General features: G+C 42.2%; 1 protein-coding gene across 2 annotated transcripts in view; it reads left to right on the top strand.

Annotated features, from left to right (window-relative positions):
• Positions 1 to 1,201: 1,201 nt before the first annotated feature.
• Itch (itchy E3 ubiquitin protein ligase) overlaps positions 1,202 to 15,745 on the top strand; it is a 90,701-nt gene continuing 76,157 nt past the window's right edge. For both annotated transcript variants that reach the window (XR_005976036.1, XM_041670240.1), the window contains exons 1-2: positions 1,202 to 1,282; positions 6,021 to 6,097. The gene's annotated coding sequence lies outside the window, so the exon portion shown is untranslated. The remainder of the gene's footprint in view (positions 1,283 to 6,020; positions 6,098 to 15,745) is intronic.

Here is a 15,745-nt window from a genome sequence, read left to right as displayed (position 1 = left end):
GGCCCCAGTGCTGGTGTGTGGGGTGTGTGTGTGTGTCTATGTCAGCTTTTACATGGATGCTGGGGATCCAAGTTTAAGTGCTTGCAAGGCAAATGCTCTTACCTACTGAGCCATCTTTCTAGCCTATAATCTTTATTTTATAATAACTCTCCTAGCACATAAAGCAGAATATGGTAGTCTCAAAGGTACTCCAAAAGTATAAGCTGGTTTCCTTAGGAGGAAACAGGCTATAACAATAGTAGCAAAAATGGATATTCACCTGGATGGAGGTGGGGGTTCCTTGGACTTCCCACAGGACAGGGAACCCTGATTGCTTTTCGGGCTGAGGAGCGGGGGGGGGGGGGGGGGGGGACGACTTAATTGGGGAAGGGGGAGGGAAATGGGAGGCGGTGGCGGGGAAGAGACAGAAATCTTTAATAAATAAATAAATTTTAAAAAAATGGATATTCACCAAGCGCCTAAGTAGTGCCTCTGACTGTTTGTACAGCCTATTAATTCTCTCATACGCGTCTGAGGGAGGTTGAGAATAGGCAAGATGCTCTTGCATGGGTTTCTTATCCTACCTGCAGCTTAATTTAAGTATCTGAAAAGGTAACAAATGGCATTTTCCTCATAGTTCTGGAGTAAGGATTAAAAAGTATGTTTTTCATTTTTTAGAACTCCTGCCGCGTTGGCACTATCAAGCTGTCACCGTCCTAAGAACGCCCTGTCAAAAGGTGGAGTAAGGAGAATCTGAGCCCAATCAATGTAACCAGAAGGCATAGCGATTCCCAAATTGTGCTTCCTGCTGTCAGTAGTATCACTAGAGCGCTTGTTAAACATGAAAATTATAAAACACTCCCCACCCCATCCCAGATCTTCGGAGTTAGAAACTGGCGGTGGGGGCTCAGCAATCTGTTTTTAAAAGCTGTTGAAGTGATTCGAAGGCACACTAGAGTTTGGTAACAGTCTTTAGGGGTTCTAGCGAGGAGCGGAGGTTGGTGAGAAGTGTTCAGAAAAGAAGGGAGGAAAGAAAAAGGAAGACGGGAGGAAAAAGAAGGAATAATATAAAAAAAAGCCTTGGAGATGTAGAGAATAAGGCTGGATCGGCTTCACCTGGAGGTGAGGTAAACGAAATAGCGGGCTGGCGCGCAAGGCCTGCTGGAACCTGTAGTCCCGACTGTGCCTGAGGGGACGCGCCTGCGCACTGGATGCGAACTCGCTCTAATCGCTGTAGTCGGGGCTCGGGACCGGCTGCCATCTTAGTGGAGGGACCGAGGAGTCGTCGCCGCCCCGAGTCCCGGTAAACACCCGCGGGCGGACTGGGAGCAGTTCTGTGGTTAGGAGGGAGATTGGGTGGAAAGGCGCGGAGAGTGCGAGGGATAGCAGGGTGCGGTGCGCGAGTCGGGACCCAGAGCCGAGGCTGCTCTTCCCGTAGCCGGTGTCCGCGGGGGGCGCCCGGAGCTCCGGCTTGTGGCCCGAGCCGGGCGGCGGGTGGGTCAGTGGGGCGAGGCGAGCTGCTAGTGCCTGGCCTGGACGTCCCGAGACGGCGGCCGCTCTAACCCCAACTTGGGAGAGAGCCGAGCCGCGGCGGACGTGGGCAGGGTCCGGCCCCGCGCCCCGCTGCCGCGCCGGGGGGCTCCTCTCCCGCGGCCCGGCCTATGCTCGGGGCCCGGTGGCAGCGGCCCGCCCGGGCGACGTGGCCCTCTGAGGGGCGGTGGCCGGGCCCACCAGCCACCTGGCAAGCTCTCCCGGGACTTTTCCAAGCTCCCACTCGCAGAGGACCCTCTCCCGTGGCTGCCTCCCCTTCTAGTCTTTCACTCCCCTCCTCCCTCCATTGTCCCCACTCATGGTGGTCCCGGCCCAGGCCGGCGCCGCCGACTTTTGCAGACGTGGAGCTGTCACTGTCCTTCCTTCCGAGAGCGGACTTTTCTTTAGCAAAGAAAAAAGTAGAGGCGAGCGTTATTTGAAGGGTCGAAGCCTGATGAGGACATGACTTTAAAAGTAGAAGATTGGAGTTTTGAGACATGGTTCCGGGCTGCAGCTTCAAAAGAGAAAAATATGTGTAAGGGTCAGTGCACCCGAAGTAGGCATTGGGCCTAAAGTTAGAGATGTGACCAGGTGAACTTTCAAAGTACCTGAAACTCCGGGTCTCCCAATCTCTTGTTTTCTTGGTTGTGTCTAGAATCCTAATCTTGTTGAATTTTCTGTTTCTCTTTAACAGCTGTAGTAAACTTGTTCTGCAGGGAGGAGTGGGGAGAAAAGAGTGAGCCCCCCCCCCCCCCAAAGTTAGAGAACACAACCTAGCCACCCATCACTGTGCTCTTAGGTGCGGTGCTTCTGTATCCGTGAGATCTCCTAGAAGTAGGTACAGCCGTGTATGTTCACTCTCAGGGTTGGCAACTGGCTTGGTTCTCATCTGAAATAAAGTTTTTTTTGGGGAGGGGCAAATTGGATGAGATTCAGCCTTGTGTATCACACACAGGTTTACTTACGGCTTCATTTTCCAGGTTTTAGAAAAGATGAGATTCTTTTTTGAACAGTGAATGTACATTGTGAGTTCCTGACTTCATACTTTAGAATAGACATCAACAAGGATATAATATGAAACCAAAAGCAAGTATTCTAGAGTAAAGAAGTCCTACATTCTTTTAAAAATGACTTTATATTCATTAAGAGACAGACTCACCAATGATCCCAAAATTTATCCATTGGCATATTGTAAGAGCCTTTAATTTTTTTGTTTTTGTTTTGAGACATGATCTTGCTATATAGCTGTGGAACGCACTGTAAACAGAGACTGGCATCAGACTTCATCTTATCTCCCTCTCTTTGCCTCCTGAGTGCTGGGATTAAGGTACACGCTGCCTCAGTGGGCTCAGGAAATTTTTAGTGTATGTCATGAGATCAGAAGGTAATCCTCAAGAGTGTTTCCTCCTTCCACCCTGTGGGTTCCAGGGATCAAACTCAGGTCATCAGGCAAGTGCCCTAACTCGATGAACTATTCTGCTGGACCAGGAGAGATTTGGTTTTTTTGTTTGTTTGTTTTTTCTTTCCTTTTTTTTTTTTTTTTTTTTTTGGGTTTTCGAGACAGGGTTTCTCTGTGGTTTTGGAGCCTGTCCTGGAACTAACTCTTGTAGACCAGGCTCTCGAACTCACAGAGATCCGCCTGCCTCTGCCTCCCAAGTGCTGGGATTAAAGGCGTGCACCACCACCGCCCAGCTTGTTTTTTAGAGACAGTTTCTCCGTGTAGCCTTGACTGATCCGGAACTCACTCCGTATCTAGACTGGCCTTAAATTTACAGAGATCCCCCTGCCTTTCCTTCCTGAGTACTGGGAATAAAGGCGTGTGCAACCACTGCCCAGCTCAGGAAAGATTTTTTTTTAAAAGTAGGGTAGGCAGCTCAGTCGGTAGAGTGCTTGCTTGCCAAATACAAGGCCCAGGATTCTAAGTCTCAGTAGCCTGGGGAGGGGAGGCCAGCCTGGACTACTTGAGACCTTTTGGGGAAAAAAAGGGAAGATGTTTTCAGGTTTCAAGTTTGAGATTGATTTGTAATCAGGATTGGCTTCTACCAGTTTATTTGAAAATATGCCTCAGGTATTTGGGATGGTCTTGGGAACTACTGAGGCAAACAATGGTTTGGCTGTACCAAGGACAACTCAAAAAGCTTTGAGACAGGAGAGGAAGTGGCAGTGACCAGTGTGGGAATTATTGAAGGAAGTGGCAAGACCCATCTGTGAGGGCTAGGCTTGGTGGAGTATGAACTCAAGGTCAGTCTGGTCAACATAGTGGCCAGCCAGAGTTACACAGTGATACTTTTTCTCAAAAAAAAAAATTGCTATCTCAAGTTCTGTCTAGAATATCAATTCTCAATCACTTTGACAAACCTCTGTCTCCAAAAATATTTACATTATGATTCATAACAGTAGTAAATTACATTTATGAAGTGGCAATGAAATAATTTTATGGTTGTGGGGTTACCACAACATGAGGAACTGTGTTGAAGGGTTGCAGCATTAGGAAGGTTGAACACCGTTGGCCTAGGGTTAAGTAGGAATGTGACAGAGGTGAAGGAAGCGAAGGCAGCGCAGAAAGGAAATACCTTCATGTCTCAAGGCTGTATGTCAGGCAGAATGTGGGAGAAAAGGAGTGCAGGAAGCAAACAGAGTGGAGGAGGGCATTGTGAGACTCAAGGCCAGAAAGGTAAAAGGAGCCAGTTCTAGAAAACTTCTAAGTTCAATGCTAATCGTTTTGAATTTTATGTAGTTACAAGGTGAAGGTTTTGAGGAAAGGAAGTGGTGAGGAAGTGATGTAAGTTGGTGTTTGTTTTAAGAAGACGGCTTTGGTGGTAAAAGCGAAAGGGCGAAAGCGACTGTAGCCGATCTCCCTCATTTTGCTGACACAATAGTGTTGCCATGCTTTTTGATAGGATTGTTTTAGGGCTGGGCTGGTTAAAGGGTTCTTTTTCTCTTAGAATATGGTCATTAGCATCTTTGGGAAATAAGAGTCAAATCTCTGGAAGAGAGCTTGAAGTTTTGGACTATATGACATCAGCACATCAATCCATGTTTGCTCAATGTATTTTCCTTGTAGTCACAGAAACTTGGTACTTGAGCCTTACAGTCGGAAGAGATTGCCTGCTTTATAGTAGCAAATATGTTTTAGGTTGTAGGCCAGCTTTGGTTGGAAATAACTTCTGGAAGTACTTACTGTTAGGGAGGATCCAGGCCAATCTATCCTTCAGTGTGAGATCCTTACTTCCCTCCCACCACCAAAAAAAGTGGATTCTTGTGTTAGTTCTCTGGGGAAGTATGCTGATTGATGACTGATATCTCCAGTGAACAGTTATCTAGTAGGTAGTCTGTGTGTATATGTGCATGCACATGCGTGCATCTGCCTCATACATACTATTACATTGGCCCAGTCTCTTAGCATTCTGCTTTTGTGTTTGAAGACAGTCTACTCACAAAGATCCATCTGTCTGGCTTGCATAACTAGTTCCAGGTGAGCCAGATATACACAGTGAGAGCTTGTCTCAAAAAAAAAAAAAAGAAGAAGAATATTTTACCTAAAACTAGTCAAGAGTCAGAGCTAGATGAGAACCAAATGTTAAACTCTAGAGTTCTCCAGTTTGCCTAAGTGAGTGTATACCACTAAAAGCATCTGTTGTCACTTCTGGTCTGTGCCTATTTATTGCTTAGAGAAGAGGTTAATGAGGAATTTTAGCTTAGAAACGAGTTTAGTTTACTCCTTTTGACTCAGGAGATTGGGTTAATATTAACAGGAAACTGCTAGTCATGAGGCTCCCTTTCCTTTCTTGGGTTGTACCTCTCTTAGTTTGGGGATTGGTTCCACTATAAGAACTAAGGTAAAAGTATTTAAGTTTGTTTTTTCTTTCTTTCTTTATAGTACTTAGCCAAATTATGGGTTCATAATAAGCATTCAGTAAAGATATGCTAATTGTTGATAATGATACTGATTTTGAGTCAGTATAGATTAGTAAGGGACTCACCCAATAGAGTTGTGGCCTTCCCTGGTGGAGAGGTTTGCACTCCTGAAAATGAAGTTGCAGCTGTTCTCATGAGCAGCAGCACTGATGAGAAGCTGTCCTGGGCCCTGCCCTCCTCCAGTCTGTAGTGACCGTTGTTGGAAAGCCACGGCCAGCTTAGCTCTTTTGTTGCTTTTTAAAACCAATGATACTCAGCTAATCAGTGCTCCCCAGCTGTGCTCCTGTCTCCAGAGCATCTGACTTGTAGTAATCGACTTTACAGTGACCCTATGGAGAGAATATGTGTATATACGGCCATCCTTATTTGCAGATGTCCATCATATCCAAGTGGCTGTTTTCCCCATACTGTGCATGAGTCATTTCCCCAGAAGTTTTGTTTATTCTATATACAAAATCTTTCTCATGGACTTTTTTTGAAGGCTTTATGCTGGGGCAAATAAAGACCTTTTTTTCTTTTTTTTAGATTCCCACGGTAATCACAGGTCTATTTAACCAGAGTACTTTGTTAATGAATCCTTTTTTCTCTTTCAGGTAACATGCATTTCACAGTGGCCTTCTGGAAACAACGCCTTAACCCAAAAAAGTGACTCAGCCAGTGAAAACTTCAGGTGTGCTGACATTCCTGTTAGAGACATTTGGGGACATTTTGGAACAGGGGGCAAGTCTTGGTCTCATAACTGCTGTGGAGAGCTGTGTGGGAGAGAAAGTTAGTGGTTATACCAACTGGCTTTTTCCACTTGTGCTGTGTTATAAATATTTATCTCTTTAAACATACCCAAACATACGCATGTGATGGATAAGAGGTGGAGAAATTACTGGGTGGTGGTGTGGCGCACGCCTTTAATCCCAGCACTCAGGAGGCAGAGGCAGGCGGATCTCTGAGTTTGAGGCTAGTCTGGTCTACACAGTGATTTCCAGAACACCTAGGGCTGCACAGAGAAACCGTGTTTCTGATTGTTTATTTGTTTTGTTTTTCAAGACAGGGTTTCCTTGTGTAGTCCAGCTGTCCTGGAACTTGCTTTATAAACTAGGCTGGCCTTGAACTCACAGAGATCCATTTGCCTCTGCCTCTTGAGTGCTGGGACTAAAGGTGTGCACTACCACTGCCCGGCAAAACCCTGTCTTTGGAAAAAAAAAGAAAAAAATGGAAGAATTAACAATAAGGCAACATAGTATAGTGTAGAAAATAGAAAAGATTGGGGCTCTGATTTGATTTTGCACTGTGTAACAACAGTTTGTGTAACTTCTTAGTCCTACTGGCCTCAGGTTATCTCTCCTATATAAATATATTGATTCTGTTCTACCTTTCTGCGGTTATTGTGAGGACTAAATGAAATAATACATATTAAATCTTCAGAATTGAAGATAAGGGGCTGGAGTTCACTTGTCGCCTAACATGCATGAAGCCCTAAATTCAGTCCCTAGTGCACAAGCCTGTGGTCTCAGGATCATCAGCAGTTCAAGGTCATCTTTGGCTGTGTAGTAGATTTGAGGCTATCCTGGGATACATGAGACCTGTTTGGAAAAAAAGGAAAGAAAATGAATTCATAGCTTAAGACATCTAGTTCTATAATATAGGATAAATTGGTATTATTATTAAGGAAAACATAGACTCACTTTAAGAGGACATAAAAGGGGCTGGAGAAATGACTTGAAGGTTAAAAACACAGACTGTTCTTCCAGAGGTCCTGAGTTCAGTTCCCAGCACCCACATGGTGGCTCCCAACCATCTGTAATGGGATCTGGCGCCCTCTTCTGGTGTGCAGGCAGACATGCAGACATGTTTATAAACATAGATCAAGAAAGAGCAGAGCTTTCCAGGACAGGCTCCAAAGCCACAGAGAAACCCTGTCTCGAAAAACCAAAAAAAAAAAAAAAAAAAAAAGAAAAAAAAAGAAAGAGCAGAGCTGTGGGTGGTGGTGCACCTTTAATCCCAGCACTCTAGAATCAGAGGCAGGTGGATCTCTGTGAGTTTGAATCCAGCCTGTTTACAGAGCAAGCTCTGGTCAGCCAATGTCACACAGTAAGACTCTGTCTCCTTAAAACAAAACAGAGTAGAGAAAGATGGGGGGAAGGGTAATGAGAAAAATATAAAATGAAGTAGTGCAGGTGAAAGTGAACTACCACTGTTAGGTAAGGAAACTTAAGAGGGAATTTGGGGGTATATGCCCAAAGGAATTTTACCTCTGAGAAATACCTGCACTGCTACAGGTTTGTGCAGTGTTATTTACAATAACCAAGATAATAGAAACATAGCTATGTCTGTTAATAAATAAATGGGTAAATGTGAACATACACACATATATGATGTGATGTATATGTGTAATAGGAAGTATCACTTGGCCTTAAAATACAAGGAAGTCTGCCTATTTGGAATAACATAGATAAACCTGAAAGACATTATGTCATGTAAAATAGTGCACAGACAAATGTATGATTTCACTTATATATAGAGTAAAGGCACTCTTAGAAATGGAGAGAAGGGTGCTACCAAGAGTTATGTACAGAAAATGGGGAGGTATTGGACAAAGGATACAAACTTAGAGTTACAAATGAATACAATTTGAATACCTGTTGGACATAGTGGCTAATAACTGTAATCCCAGCTCTTGTAAGACTGAAGTAGGAAACTTGTGAATTTGAGGTTAGCCTGGGCTACCTGGTGAGACTTTCTGTCTTCTTATCTCCTTCAAAACCCAGTAATAATAAGGGACTTGAAATTCACTAAAAGTAAAATTTGAGCTCTGGAAATGGCTTAGTTGGTATAGTGTCTGCCTAATACTATCATGAGGACTGGAGTTTGGGTCACCAGAACCCACCTAAAAGGCCAGGCACAGTGGCTTGTGCCTGTAACTCCCGCCCACACTGGGGAGTGTGGAGCAGAGACCGATAAATCTCTAAATTCATTCACTAGCCTGCCTAGAAATATCAGTGGGCCTCAGGATCAGTGAGAGTGATCCAGTCTCAAGAAATAAAGATGTAAAACAGGAGAGAACTGGTTAGTTGCTTATGGAACTAAGGCCACATAACTGTGTTAAATGTACCCTCTTCTCTGAGTCTTTCCTTTTCCTTTCCCTCTGTCTCTTTCCAAATCACACTTTCCATGGTACGCTGGGCTTTCACTCTTTTCTTTGTTTTTGAAGTTATAGCCCTCTCCCCACTTTCATCCGTACTGCTTGTCCATCACACGGCTAACCTCCAGTGCTGAACATGTTGGTTTAAATGGCATGCCTTTTTCTCTTCCTCTTGTCATTTCCCTTCTGACAGCTGCTGGAATTTGCAGTTTGCCTGTTCTCAGATTCTTCTTTTTTAAATTCTAATAAAATTGTCCTCAGGCTTAAAGATAGAAAGCAAGCAAGCAAGCTGACATCTGTCTACTTCTAGCCTCAATACTTATGTACCCAAAATACATGTATCCTATACTACACACATGCACAAGTGAGTGCACACACACACATATATACACATACACACAGAGCATTCATTACCAGTGAGATGGGGCAGCAAATATAAGTGCTTGTTGAACATCTTGGTGACTCAAGTTAGATTCCAAGACTCCATGGTAGAAGGAGAAAGCTGACTCCCAGGAGTTGTCCTGTGACCATCATATGCACACCCAGGGCTTCATGGCACATTCTTCCTTTAATCCTAGCTCTTGGGAGGCAGAGACTGGCAGATCTTTGTAAGTTACAGTCTACATAGTGAGTTCTAGAGCAACCTAAGCTGGATGATCCAGAGTGTAAAGCTATCCTTGTTTACATAGCAAGTATGAGGTAGCCTGCACTACCTGAGACCTCATCTCAAAAAATACACACAAATATACACCAAAAGAAGAAAAGCAAAGGCCGGGCAGTGGTGGTGCATGCCTTTAATCCCAGCACTTGGGAGGCAGAGGTAGGCGGATCGAGGCCAGCCTGGTCTACAAGAGCTAGTTCTGGGATGGGCACCAAAGCTACAGAGAAACCCTGTCTCCAAAAACCAAAAAAAAAAAAAAAAAAAAGAAAAGCAAAGAATGAAAGAACAGAAAAGAAAGTGGTTCCTGAGGATTAATGCCTCATAACCTGGAGACTTAGTTGCCAATCACCGTCATTACCACGTGTGTTGGCATACCCATTCATGCTTTGTCCTCACTGTGAGCGTTAGTGTTTGTTACTCTCTCACCTGTGTGACCTTCTGATTTAGTTTATGTTTGTGTTAACTAGTTGCTTTATAAATGCTTAAGACAGAAGAAGGCTTTGATTGGCTTATGTAAAGGAATCTCATTTGCTGTAATCAAATGCTTGCTTAACTGTGCTGCTCTTTTTGATAGCTATGGAGAGAAAGGAAGGATATGATGATGTGATTTGTGACCGATAATAGGAAATGGGTACAAGGGAGAGTAGTTAAATGAGGTTGCAAAGAAGTTGTTTCAGGTTGTTACAAGGTGTGAAAATGAAATATGTAGACTTTAAAAAGGGGGAAAAGAAGGTGTTATCTGCAATAAAAGAAGCAAATTAACTTCCATCCCTTCAGTGATGGCCTATCTTACCAGAAGTAAAGAAGTTTCCTAAAAAGAAGTGTACTGATAAAGATTGTTTCTTTTTCCAAATATCTTCAAAATGTTCCTCAAAGTAGCCTTTTTACCCCAGCTCATGAAGCAGTTCTTTTTGGAAAGATACTTGGAAGACTTAAATTGTAGTTTTTGTATTCTGTAATCTTGGGCAGTTGATTTAAATCTTTCAGAGTCTTATATCCACCACCACATCCCTAAAAAAAAAAAAAAAAAAAAAACGATTGGGTAGCTTAAAGCTGGCCTTCAACTCACAGTGTAGCTAAGGATGGCCTTGAAGTTTGATCCTCCCAAGTGCTGGAGTTCCAAGGGTGCCCCACGCTCCCTTGTCTACTGAATGTTTGCCCGCGACCTCTCAGATGCCTTCTTGTCCACTTTGACTATGCCCTGGGTTTCGTGTGCTGAGTCACTACTTTTCTAGGGCTTTGTTGACATCATGATATGACTGTTACCAGTAATGTGAGGTTTTCTAATAGTCACTGTTTTACAAATGAGAAGCCAGAGCCAGACATAATTCCAACACTTGGAGACAGAGGCAGGTGGCTATCTCTGAGTTTGAGGCCAGCCTGGTCTGCCTGGTCTACATAGAGACCCTGTCTTCAAAAGAGTAAAATAATGAAAGGCTATGTTGTCTTAACTTCTGCTTTAAACTTTGGCACAAAGACTTGAAGGAAACAAAGCATAGAAATGTTAGTGGGTTTTGTTTTTGTTTGAAAGAGGGTCTCATGTAATCCAGATTGGCCTCTAAGTTGCTGTGTAGCTGATGCTGGTCCTGCACTCGTTAACCTCCTGCCTTTACCTCCCAGTGCTGGGATTACAGACGTGGACCACAACACTGGCTTAAGTTGATAATACTTCACACGTGTTTGTTGAACTGCTTCTGTATAAGGTCCCGAAGGTTACTCAAACGTGAAATTCCCCCTGCTTTAAGGACTTTGTAGGGTTTGGGGTTTTTGTTTAGGAAAATAAAGCTACTTGCCAACAGCCACACTTCAATATAATAAATATTATTAAAAGGTTGGGTGGTATTGAAATTTAAGATGTTTATCTCATGGTTCCTGGTTTCTTTAAAATAATTGAATGTTATTCTAAGTGCCATTCTGCTAAGTACCAACCTGGACTGTATTTAAAAACAATAGTGAATTATGGTTCTGGGAGTGTAGGTAGACCACTGAGCCATTGCTTCAGCCCACAAGCATGGCAGAGTGATCCCAGCACTTAGGAGGATCAGAAATTCATAGTCGTTTTCAGTTATATAGCAAGTTTGAAACCCCTGGGTCTACTGAGACCCTTCTCAAGAGAAGAAAGGAAAAGAGAAAGCAAGAATAAAAAGCAGTGTTTGTTATGAAGAAACGTGTAGTTCCCACACCTAGAAACATTATCCTAATATTTAGATATTTTTCTATTCCAGAAAAGAGCAGCGTTTTCATACCCTGACATTTATAGTAGGAACTCATGTGTATTGAGCTTAGTCACAGAAAGTCTAACAATGGCTGTCTTTCTCTTTTTTGTTTTTGTTTGGTGTGTGTTTGTGTGTGGTGACTGTACATGTGTGTGCTTATACTCAAAGGACAGAGGAGGACATCAGCTGTCTTGTCACTCTGCACCTTATGCCCCTGACATAGAGTCCCTCACAGAACTTAGAGTAGTCTGTCTGCCGGCAACCCCAGCAGTTGTCTTGCCTGTGTTTTTCACATCCCTGGTGTTTGTGGTGTGGTCATCCCTGACTTTTTATGTGGGTGCTTAGGTTTGACCTCAGTTTCTCACGCTTGTGCACAGCAAATGTTTTATCCACTAAACCATCCTTCAGCCTCACAGTAAGGTTATTATCTGAAGAAATAGTTATTATTTTATTGGGTTTCACATTTATTAAAGAAAACTTTTTTCTTTTCCCCTCTCTCTCTCTCTCTCTCTCTCTCTCTCTCTCTCTCTCTCCTTCCTTGAGACAGGGTTTCTTTGTGTTACATCCCTGGCTATCCTGGAACTCTCTAGACCAGGCTGGTCTCGAACTCAGAAATCTCCCTGCCTCTGCCTCTCAAGTGCTGGGATTAAAAGTGTGTGCCACCATCCACCCAGCAAAACTTTTTTATTGCATGTGTTTGTGTCGGGGCAGACGTACTATAGTGCACGTCGGAGGATAAATTGCAGGAGTCAGTTCTCCCCTTCCACCCTGTGAGTTTTGGGGATCAAACTTGAATTGTTGGATTTGGCAGCAAGCACCTTTATCTGTCGTCTACATTTAGGTAAATTATTTTGTTTCTTAGTCTTTAGTGTAAATAAGGACAAAGCTCTAAAGTGCGGTCTTGATTATAGGAAAGGACACTAATCACATTATAGGGATTGACTGCTTTAGAGTTAGGGAGACTGGGGTTTTCATGTGTTTGCAGTATGACCTTGGCCAAATTGTTTAACCTGTTTGTGCCCTAGTTTTCTCATCTGTAAATTAACACACACACACACAATCCTAATTTTCATCTGTGATTTAGGAATATTCTTAGGGGTCATGTCTCTCCTTGAACCAGACTTAGCTTACAGAAAGCATGAAATGCTGTTTGTTAATGGGCTGCCAGCATCACCTCAGCTTTGCTTGTCATTTAGAAAAACCTTGACTTTAAAGTTATATAGATGTAGAAAACCTTTGTAGGGAGAATGTTGTAGATTTGAGTGTTTGAAAAGCTAGATAAACATTTAAGTCTGTAATGATATACCAGATTGAAACCTTTTGAACTTGGGAACTCTTGCTCTTCTAAGGGGACAACTGTTCTGGTAGCATTGGCTTCTTATTATTACTAGTGTTTGTTTGTTTGAAACAAAGACTTGTGTTGTAGGTGGGCTTTGTGCTCCTCACATAGCAAAGAATGACCTTGAACTTTACAAATTTTATTTATTATTATTGGGTATGGGTGGGGTCATTTTCCAGTGGAGGTCAAAATATGTTTTGTTGATAATTCTTAGTTTTATTTTATATGCATTGGTATTTTGCCTACCCTTATGCCTGTGTGACAGTTGTGGGTGCTCTAGAAGAGCAGTCGGTGCTCTTAACCACTGAGCCATCTCTTCAGCCTCCAGAATATGTTTTAGAGTTGCTTCTCTCCTTTTACCATTATATGGGTTCCAGGTATTGAACATAAATTGTAAAACTTGTGCAGCAAGTGTTTTGCCGGCTGAGCCACTCACCAGTCCCTTTGACTTTGAACTTGTTGAACTTCTACTACCACTTTGTGGTACTGGGGAATCAAAACTAGGTCTGCTTACCTGAGGAACTGTACCAACTGAGCCACATCCCTACCCTTTCTTGTTCTTTTTGAGCCAGGATCTTACTTGGAAGCCTAAGCTGGTATGCCATTCATGGGAATCTTCCTCCTCCAACCTCTCAAACATATTAATTAATTCTCTAGAAATAGAAGGCATACTTTTTAAAAAAGGTGATAAATCTTTTTTTAATATTTTTATGGTCTATTTAACTTTATTTTATATGCATTGTTGTGAAGGTGTCAGATCCCTTGCAACTGGATCTTCAGACAGTTATGAGCTGCCATGTGGGTGCTGGGAACTGAACCCAGGTCCTCTGGAAGAGCAGTCAGTGCTCTTAACCGCTGAGCCATCTCTCCAGCCCCCAGGTGATAAATCTTGTTTATATGAAAATATATTACTGAGTTACTTTGGAAAATGTGTCTGTATTCCTCTGCATTCTTCTCTTCTTTGTCTTTCAGGAAGATATTAAGGTTTATTTTTCCTCTCGTGTTGTAGCTCTTCCTTTCTACATTAGACATTCTGCGTGTCATATTTTCTAGCATAAGAAATGTTTCCAGGGGCTGGAGAGATGGCTCAGTGGTTAAGAGCACTGACTGCTCTTCCAGAGGACCCGGGTTCAATTCCCAGCACCCACATGGCAGCTCACAACTGTCTGAAGATCAGTTCCAGGGGATCTGACACTTCACACCAATGCACATAAAATAAAGTTAAATAAACCATAAAAATATTTAAAAAAAAAAAGAAATGTTTCCAAATGATAGGAAGTATTAAGAATTGGCCCTATTTTAAGATTGTTTCTAGGCCGTGTGGTGGTGGCACACTCAGGAGGCAGAGGCAGGCGTATCTCTGAGTTCGAGGCCAGACTGGTCTACAAGAGCTAGTTCCAGGATAGGCAACAAAGCTACAGAGAAACCTTGTCTTGAAAACAAAAAGATTGTTTCTAATTGATATACTTATAAGCAATAGATTAGATTTAGAACTCTTATTTTCACTAGGTCGAGCACAGTGATTTACTAAGTTGTATATTTCCTGTAAACTGAGACTGCTCTTTTGTTCTTGACTACCCAGACCTGAATAATCAGACAAAAACAATATTAATTGCTGGGCGGTGGTGGCACACATATTTAATTCCAGCACTTGGGAGACAGAGGCAGACGGATCTCTGTGAGTTCGAGGCCAGCCTGGTCTACAAGAGCTAGCTCCAGGACAGGCTCCAAAGCTACAGAGAAAGTTTGTCTCAAAAAACAAAACAAACAAAAAACCAAAACCAATATTAATTACAACACTGTTTGGCCAATGACTCAGGCATATTTTTAGTTAACTCTTATAATTTGAAATAACCCATTTTTATTAATCTGTGTATTGTCATGAGACAGCAGCTTACCAGAAAGGTTCCTAGTTCTCCTTTGGTAGCTACATGGCATCTCCTTGAATCTGCCTACTCTCTCGCTATATCTCTGTTCAGATTTCCTGCCTTGCTTTGTTCTGGCCTGATATAGGCCAAAATAGTTTCTTTATTAACCAATGGTAATAAAACATATTCATAGCATACAGAGGGGAATCCTACATCATCTCTTTTGAAAGGTTTGAAGAATATCTGTCTATACGAAATATATCTCTGTACATCTAGAAAACCTAACAAACATGACTACAAGTTTGACTGCTATAAATGACTATTAATCTGTAATTTTAATTATACATTACACTTTTAAATGAGCTGCACAAACATAATACCTTAAACAAGAGGAGAAATACATATACAGTGTTACAAATTGATCTTAAATTTGTATTATTAGACCAAACTCCATACCAGTGTAAACTATTCATTTCTATAGTATATCCCCCCCTTTTTTTTAGAAATTGGGTATGACCATTCATTACTTATAATCAACCCCCTTTAAATGAAAACAGACATTTATAAACAACCATTTTGGGAATTTGGGCATAGTTTTTTTATTTTAAACTTTTTTGCTGTGTGTTGGGTAAAGTATTTTTAAGGTTTATGGAGACCTTTTGGGGGGGGATCTTGTTTTATTAAACCACATTAGTCTGGAAGGAATTTACAGGTTTTTATCTTTTGTGGAACCAAAAGCAGAACCTCTTTTAAAGCAACATATTCTTAGACCCAAATTTTGAAGTCAAGATACCTTTAACACACATATGTTGGTTTAGCTTAGCAGCCCCCAGAATCAAATGTCTCTCTGTTGATTGTGAAGGCTTAAAAAAAATCATATATGCCACTTTTGGAGGCTTTGAAGTTTGAGATTAGTCAATACTACAGGACTCTGAGACTGTCTTAAAAAACTTATACATGGAAAGGCATTTTACCCCATAGGAAATTCATGCAGAGCCTCCATCTGTTTACTTTACATATTTTAGAACTATGAGATGGAAACAGAGTTGAAATGTGGTTTAAAAATTCAGTATTTTGGGGAGTGGAGAAATGGCTCTA

This window comes from Microtus oregoni, unplaced genomic scaffold, assembly GCF_018167655.1.
Source record: "Microtus oregoni isolate MIOR12 unplaced genomic scaffold, Mior012 000020F_ref0000438, whole genome shotgun sequence".
In the NCBI taxonomy this organism is placed as follows: Eukaryota; Metazoa; Chordata; class Mammalia; order Rodentia; family Cricetidae; genus Microtus; species Microtus oregoni.
The sequence above is the reverse complement of the archived record's forward strand: the minus strand, read 5'-3'. Positions and strand labels throughout refer to the sequence as shown.